This window comes from Archocentrus centrarchus, chromosome 20 (genome assembly GCF_007364275.1).
Source record: "Archocentrus centrarchus isolate MPI-CPG fArcCen1 chromosome 20, fArcCen1, whole genome shotgun sequence".
Lineage (NCBI taxonomy): Eukaryota > Metazoa > Chordata > Actinopteri > Cichliformes > Cichlidae > Archocentrus > Archocentrus centrarchus.
Genome location: NC_044365.1, coordinates 19,053,028 through 19,060,570, shown reverse-complemented (window position 1 = coordinate 19,060,570; position 7,543 = coordinate 19,053,028).

Below are 7,543 nucleotides of genomic sequence, written 5' to 3'. Positions count from 1 at the left end.
ATGACCACATATGGGATATCCAGTGTCACTGACATCACACTGTCTGAGTGTTTAGAGCAGCTGAAGCCTGAGCATGTGACACACCCACTCACTTGTACGCTGACAACATTATTTGAAGCCTCTGCCACTGGAACAGAATATGCTGTCATTTGAAAAACTAAGTACACCCGTGATTCGGTAGCTTGTAGAACTGTCTTTAACAGCAATAACTTGAACTAATTGTTTTCTGTATCAGTCTGTCATATTGCTGTGGAGGAATTTTGGGCTGCTCTTCTATATATAAAGAAAAGGAAAAAGCCTAATAGAGCCACTGTAAATGGTATGAGTAAAATATTTTTACATTTTAACTTAACAAAAAGAATTTTAATAAGGCTTTGAAACAGGTGAAAAACGAACAGATAAAGGTCATAATACTGACGCCATTTTTAATTTTTTTTTTTTTTTTTATAAAGCTGTCTTTAAGTGAAAGCTCAGGGTGTAAAAGTGTAAAACTTGAAAGGTCAAATCCAAAACCATTCGTTTCCCTCTCTATTTAGTACAGTTATGCAATTTAGCCACAGGCAGTGACATTAAGTAGTCATTAAGAAGTATACATTACGACAAAATGTCAGAAAGCATTAGTCAGCCAGCTACCAAATATTCACAGACAAAATCCTCAACCCTCCTGTAATCTTGATGTATTCTACAGTCTTTGACTTGCTATTTAAAGCGCCTTGAGGCAGCTGTTGTTGTGAATTGGGTCTGTACAAATGAAATAAAATTGAATTGAATAAATCCTTGAAATAAGGACATTTGCTCCAAACTTTAAAATTTTGGTACAGCCACAGATAAATTTTACTCACTGCATATGCACAATCACTCAGGGATGAAGTATTCACTCTGCAATAATGGTTTGATTGCCAGTTCATTCATCAGAAAAAATCCGCACCCAAAACCTAGTGCTCATCTGCTGTTTTGGGTGTGTTTGAGTCAAAGTATTATTCTCTTTTAACTTTCTGTAAGCCTCCCGCCTGAAAGGAAACCGGCCTTTTCTGTTTCACTGCTGAATTCAGCTTTGCAGCTGAACTTCTGTGTGTAGGAGTGCCTGCTATTGTTAAAGCATGATCCTCTCTGATAATTGTCTGAATGAAAGTATTGTTAAGGCTCTGTGCAGGTGCCACAGCCATCAGCAAGACAAGGAAACCCAGCTTTCCACCCATGAGCGCTGCCAATTGGCCTTCGTAATAGCGCAAGCTGGAGGGATCATTAGCTGTGATGGCTGCGTCATCTTTTGTAAAACGTCCCACTTACACACAGGGCTGGATGGTGTTCCTTCTAAAAATAATCACCGCTGAAAGCATGCTGATGTGCCGCTTGCTCGGTAGAAGTAGCAGGAAAGTGTGAACTGCTTTTTCTTAGAAAACAGTGTGCCTTTGATGCCGGCCTCATGCTGCAATAAAAAAATAATAAACCTTAAAGTGTTTAAAAACTGCTGAAATAAAAAAAAAAACACAACAAGTTGGTTTAAATCTAAGACTGAGCCCTCGGGGTAGAAACGCACTGGTCTCTATTAGGTCGCCAACACCTCCCACGCTCACTTGTGCTGTCAGTCCAAATGCAGTTTACTGCTGCTGTGGCTGCTTAGTTTCACAAGTAAAGTAGGCCAGTATAGGAGCTGTGGAGTTTTGTATTGGGTATAAAATAATGGGCTGTAGGTGGCATCTGTGTAGAGTAAATCAACAGTATTCAGCATGCAAGGCATCTGTGGATGTTTGGATAATATATGATTATTGACACACAAATTGACACAAATCGAGTTTTCATTAGTCCTGTAGTTAACTAGGTTTCTAAACTTGTTTATTTGATTTTCGATTGCACGCTTTCACTAAGACTCAAAAGCTTTTCAGATACCGTACACCCTGCCCTAATTTTCTCTTCCAGCCTTCAGGCAGAGCTTTGTTGTCGAACCATCAGTCATAAAATTTCTTCCGTGGCTTCACTGCCTGTTGCAGTAGAGTGGCTGGTATTGTTTTCACCTTGTGACTATATGTGTGCGTGTGTGTGTGTGTGTGTGTGTGTGTGTGTGTGTGTGGGTGTGTGTGCGCGTGCAAAATGTGGACCTGGAGATACTAACTGTAGGGGGAACCACCACACAATCAGTTTTTTCCTATGGTTGGATTTGTCAAAATGATAATGTCATAACTTTGCAAGACAGAGACAGAGAACTTTACAGGCGTGTAGATTAAAAATGAAGGCAGCATTCATAGATAGATGGATAGATAGATAGATAGATGGGTGCAATCCAACATGTGAGGACTTCGTGAAGGTTGTATCGTTCCCTAGGATACATAAAATGCTCTCACAAAAAGCTTGCCAGCTTGACCAATGAGCATTGTTTGACACTTAACTGCATGGCAACAATACATGTACAATCAAAAAATACTAACCTTGGAACAGGAATTTTTCTGGGGTTTGGACTACGGCCCAATGACTATATTCAGTCCCCTATTTCTGTCAAAGCAACACAGGAAAGTTCTTAACTGCCCGAAAACTAGTTCTCATTATTCCAGTTATGGTATTAACTGCATCATGAGCCACTGTAAGAGAGTAATGCTAAGTAAAGTTTTTATAGGTGGGGGGGGGTTCTCAGCAAGGTTATTGTATCTAAGCTACCATTATATATCCTCCAACATAAAGAAGCATGTAGGAAATGAATGCCCCTTGGAGGGAGGAGTTATGCTGCCAATAAACTGAAGTGTCAACCTTAAAGGTTTGGACCTGGAAAAAAAAAAAGGTTCTAAACATACACCCACCCCTGTCTCCTCCTAATGCCAACTTTTTATTTCTCCTGCTTTAATTATTATGGCCACTTAAGCATAAATATGTTGTTTTTGGACACTGGCGGAATGCACTGATGCTGTCTCACATGATGACCAGTTACTTTGCATAAAGTGGGGTGGTCACGATGGGGGTGGAAGGTGGTGCACGTGTAACGTCACATTAAAATTCAAATCAGATGGAACGATCACTACAGTCAGAGGAACCATTGCAAAATTATAGGAAGGGGCTGACCATAGACATGAACAGTCAGCGGAACAAAGTGTATAACTTCTCCAGTTGAGTGTGGGCTGTATTATACTGTTTGAGGTCAACTGGAACCAAAGTCTGCACTCGTGACCAGTCAAATTTTATCACACAGACACAAAACACATATTTGCATCCTTCAGTGTGACTTACACTTCCAAATGATTTCATTAGCTCTGAATAAATATGCATAAATAAGCTTAGAATCTGAACTTGCCAGAGGATGATTACACTTTGTTTTCTTCAGTATTAATCATCAACTGAGAGTTGTCTGTACATCTACTGCAGCCAGGAGCTGCTAATATTTAGTTCAGTATACTTAAAATGGCATCAATAAGCCCAAAACTCCAAATGGCAGGTTTTAAGATGTCTTCAGCTGGTTTGAATTATTATTTTTTTAATCATCAAATTGGTTCTCAAACGGGTCTGTCTGTAGGTGTTAAAATCCATCAGTAAAGTAGCCAAAAAAGTCAATTTTTTGAGAAAACAAAAAGAAACGGTCCTGTAGAAAAAGATACGGTCCTTTAGCGAGAGAAAAAAAGCAGGATATTGACCTTTGCTGCATATGAATTACAGCAACTTCCTAGAAAAACAACAGTGTTGCAATTTTAATAATTGCCAGGGAATGAAAAATTACCCACAAGCATGCTCATCATTGAGCAGCTCAGATGATGTTCAAGGTATGAGAATCTAAAAAGAATTTGTTGTAGCCGAAGATGAAAACAGAGGAGCTCACTGGTGGGATTTTAAGCGTCGAACTTACAAGCTTACAAGCAACTCCCCTAAAACTGCTGTGTCACTGAAGACGAGCAGCAACATGCTGCAGTTCTGCTGTGCTCCACTGATCTGATACTGTTTTGTTACCCCTCAGTAAAAACGAACAAAAGCTGACACTTGATCCAGTGGAAAATAAAGTCAGTGTTGTCTTTATTGCCCCCCTGTGGTCAATGGTTAGCTGCTTTACAGCAGATTCCTCCTCATGCTGCAGACTGGGAAAGAACACACTGAGATTTGGAGAAAGGTGTCGCCCCCGAGGCTGCTCTTGTCTCAGTTCATTTGATGACCGACGTCGGATACCAGTACTCAAATTCAAAGCCCTGCCACCATTGTGTATGTGCGTGTGTGTGTGTGTGTGTGTGTGTGTGGGGGGGGGGGGGGGGGGGGGGGGGGGGGGGGGGGGGGTGTTTGACCGGTTTGTCAACCTGAATCGTTCATTTCAAACTTAAGCGTACTGTGTAATTTTCACCTGGTTTTGCAATTTGTCGTTCACCTCACACACTTTTTATGGGCTCACAGGCACATATGCATACACATAAACACAAATACACACACAAACACACACACACACATACCAGATAAAGGCTAATACTCTTTGCAGGAACTGTCTGGCCCCATATCCTGTATTGCCAGCTGTTACCCTACAGTCATGGAGTGATAGAGAAGTAAATGATAGAGAAATAGACAAATAGATCTTCACTCCTCCTCCTCCTCTGTGGGGGTGTGTCATAAATGTTTCTACCATGTCCTGGAGGCAGACCTCGCATTTCAGAATTTCTGATTTCCCGAATGCACCTCAGCACACACACACACTGGCAAGCAAACACACCTGCAAACTCTGCCACCTGATGCTACAGACGATGCTCCTGTATAAGAAACAGGTGGACACTGGAGGAACCACGAAGAGCAACTGAGGACAAACGGGAAAGAGAAACAACACTGAGACAAGCTGTGAAACTGATGCCAACTGTGGCACTTTTTGGACTTACAGTATGAAAAATGGGTGAATGAGAATATGGGAATAATGAAGAGACATGTGCAGACCAGAATGAAGAGGACAAGTCCCCCTCCATAGGATCTGGACATATATATGCGTATATATAAATACTTTGACACACAAGCATAAAAAGTCTACAGATGCTTTCAAGAAGCATCAGGTAAGCCACGTTCCAAAATGTATTATTTAATAAAACTGAAACAACAACCTTTGATAATTTGAATGTCTTCACTGTGAAATGTCCTGTGTGATGCTTGTGAAGGATACACACAGTGTGAAAAATGGCTCAGGAAAGACACACTGTGGGAATATACACTTAGAAATGAGAGAAGTAGCCTCTGGGCTTTAGCAAGGACCATTTCTTTTCCATAAATGGTATGTTCACATACATTTTTATACAGATGAATACAAATATGCATTACTTTAGGTCTGATGAGTCTGGGTATAAAAAGTAATACCACAGTGAAGAATAATTTTATTGCTATTATTAGGCAAACAACGTGATGATATGTTTTTATTTGTGCTGCTAAATATAGATTTTAATCTGCCAACACTGTGGTTGACATTCTGCATACTTCATGCAGCAAATCCTGTAGATCAACATTTTTTAAAATTACATTCTGTGTAATACCATACACTCCCTGTGTTATAGTGAGACAGTGTAACAAGTACGCACTTATAATGGTAATGACACACTTTTGTGAATTAATTACAGTTCTTAGAACATGAGCTGCGTGTTTTCATCCACTGAGGCCTCGTGTAAAGCAGTAGGGGAATAACTCACTGAATGATACCTGTTGATTGTTAGTTTTTAATCTAAACTCTTTCAGTTGGACAGCGCAGCTTTAATGTACTTATTTCCAGAAAAGAAAGAAAGGTGAAAAAAAAAAATACGCAAAAACCCAACTTGGCATCAAGGCCTCAAATTTTAAAAAGTGATTTTTGCGTTTTGAATTTTGATATGATAAATGGAAGTACACTGGCAGTGAAGGAAATGCCACAGATAAGCTATTAAAAACCACTGGTGTGTAATACCAGATTAATGGATTTTCATATTGAAGTACAGTTTGTTTAAAATAATAACTTTATTAATATCAGGGGACATTTCTCATTACAGTTACATCAATTAAAAGAGTGGCTACAACAAAATAAACCAAACAAACAAAAAATAATAATAATGTTTACTATTGTGTAAAGAAGGAAAAAGAATTACCTTCCCAGCCTATTTCCACTAAGAAAGAAAAATGTATTTAAATAGTGATGATAGTGCACATCTCAGACAACTGACTTTTGATAGATGCTGTTGGAGAAGTTTTCCATGGTTGTCTCTTATTCTACCTGAATAACTCTAAATAGTATCTTTGCCCAAGTAATTAAAATAGAGTATTAATACAGAGCAGGGATCCTCACATCCAGGCCTCAAGAGCTGGTGTCCTGCAGGTTTTAGATGTGTCTCTGCTTCAACACACCTGAGTCAAATATAGAAGTTATTAGCAGGACTCTGGAAAACTTGACTGCATACTGAGGAGGTAATTCAGCCATTTGATTCACGTGTGTTGGATCAGGGACACATCTAAAAGCTGCAGGATACCAGCTCTCGTGGCCTGGATGTGAGGATCCCTGTTATAGAGTATTATTATTGTGCAGTTTGAACTAATAGTAAGCTAAAGCTTACACACCCAGTTTGGATGTTATCAGTCAATTAAACAGCCTGATAACATCCGAAGCGGGTGTCTTACATATTTTTATCAGAATAACTTTATTATTTTCACATTCTTGGGTGAAATGGGCTTCCATATTGAACAGACTGGAAATTAAATATTTGTTCTGGACCTCTGTATGACGCTGGAATGCAGTTATGTGACTTAACTTCTGAACTGCTGCCCGTGCACAAACATGAATCCTGCACATTTGTGAGTGGCACCCAATGCCTCTCAGCTGTGCGTCTGTAGCGGTGGGCGAGCGCTAAAAACCAGTGCTCACAGCAGTTTCATAATTTGAAACTTTTTATAGGTGTTATATGAACAACAGACAATGTAACATTATATATATATATATATATAAAACAGAAACTAGGGACTAGATAACATATGGAGCCTTCTAGAGTTAAAGTTAAACATACTTCTAGAGTTATGTTTAACTTCTAGAGTTAAACATAACAGAACATCTAATATTCAGAGTCATCTTTAAAATTAATCCTAAACTATAATTTCACTTTTTAGCCTTTGTAGGTGAGCAATGTAGCCTATGGGTTATGGTACAGAGTTAACAAAAAAGGCTAAATTAGCCATGAGCAGATCAAATCAGTGTTAGTTTTGAGGTTCAAATTAAAACCTAAAGAAGATTGAATTCACCAAGTGTGGGGAATAGACTAGAGTAACTTACTAAATGCTAAAAGTAGTGCACTATAACCTGTAACACAATTACATAAGTTTTATAACTTGACAACATATTGCAGGTATGTTTCTTTGTTAATACTCTTGAGAATCTACACATGCTAACAAAGACGTTAAGAGAAGTTTCAGATTAGTATTTTCTTTGGACGCTCTGAATTTGAGGAGGCACTGTGTAGTATTGTGTTCTTTTTAAATTGTATAAGTGTTAACTGAATTGTATCCACAATATTACCCCCCTCAACAATAACCTATAGTGTCATTTAGAGGTGTGAATATAGTAAGGTGTAACCCAATCCTCGTGTGTCCACCC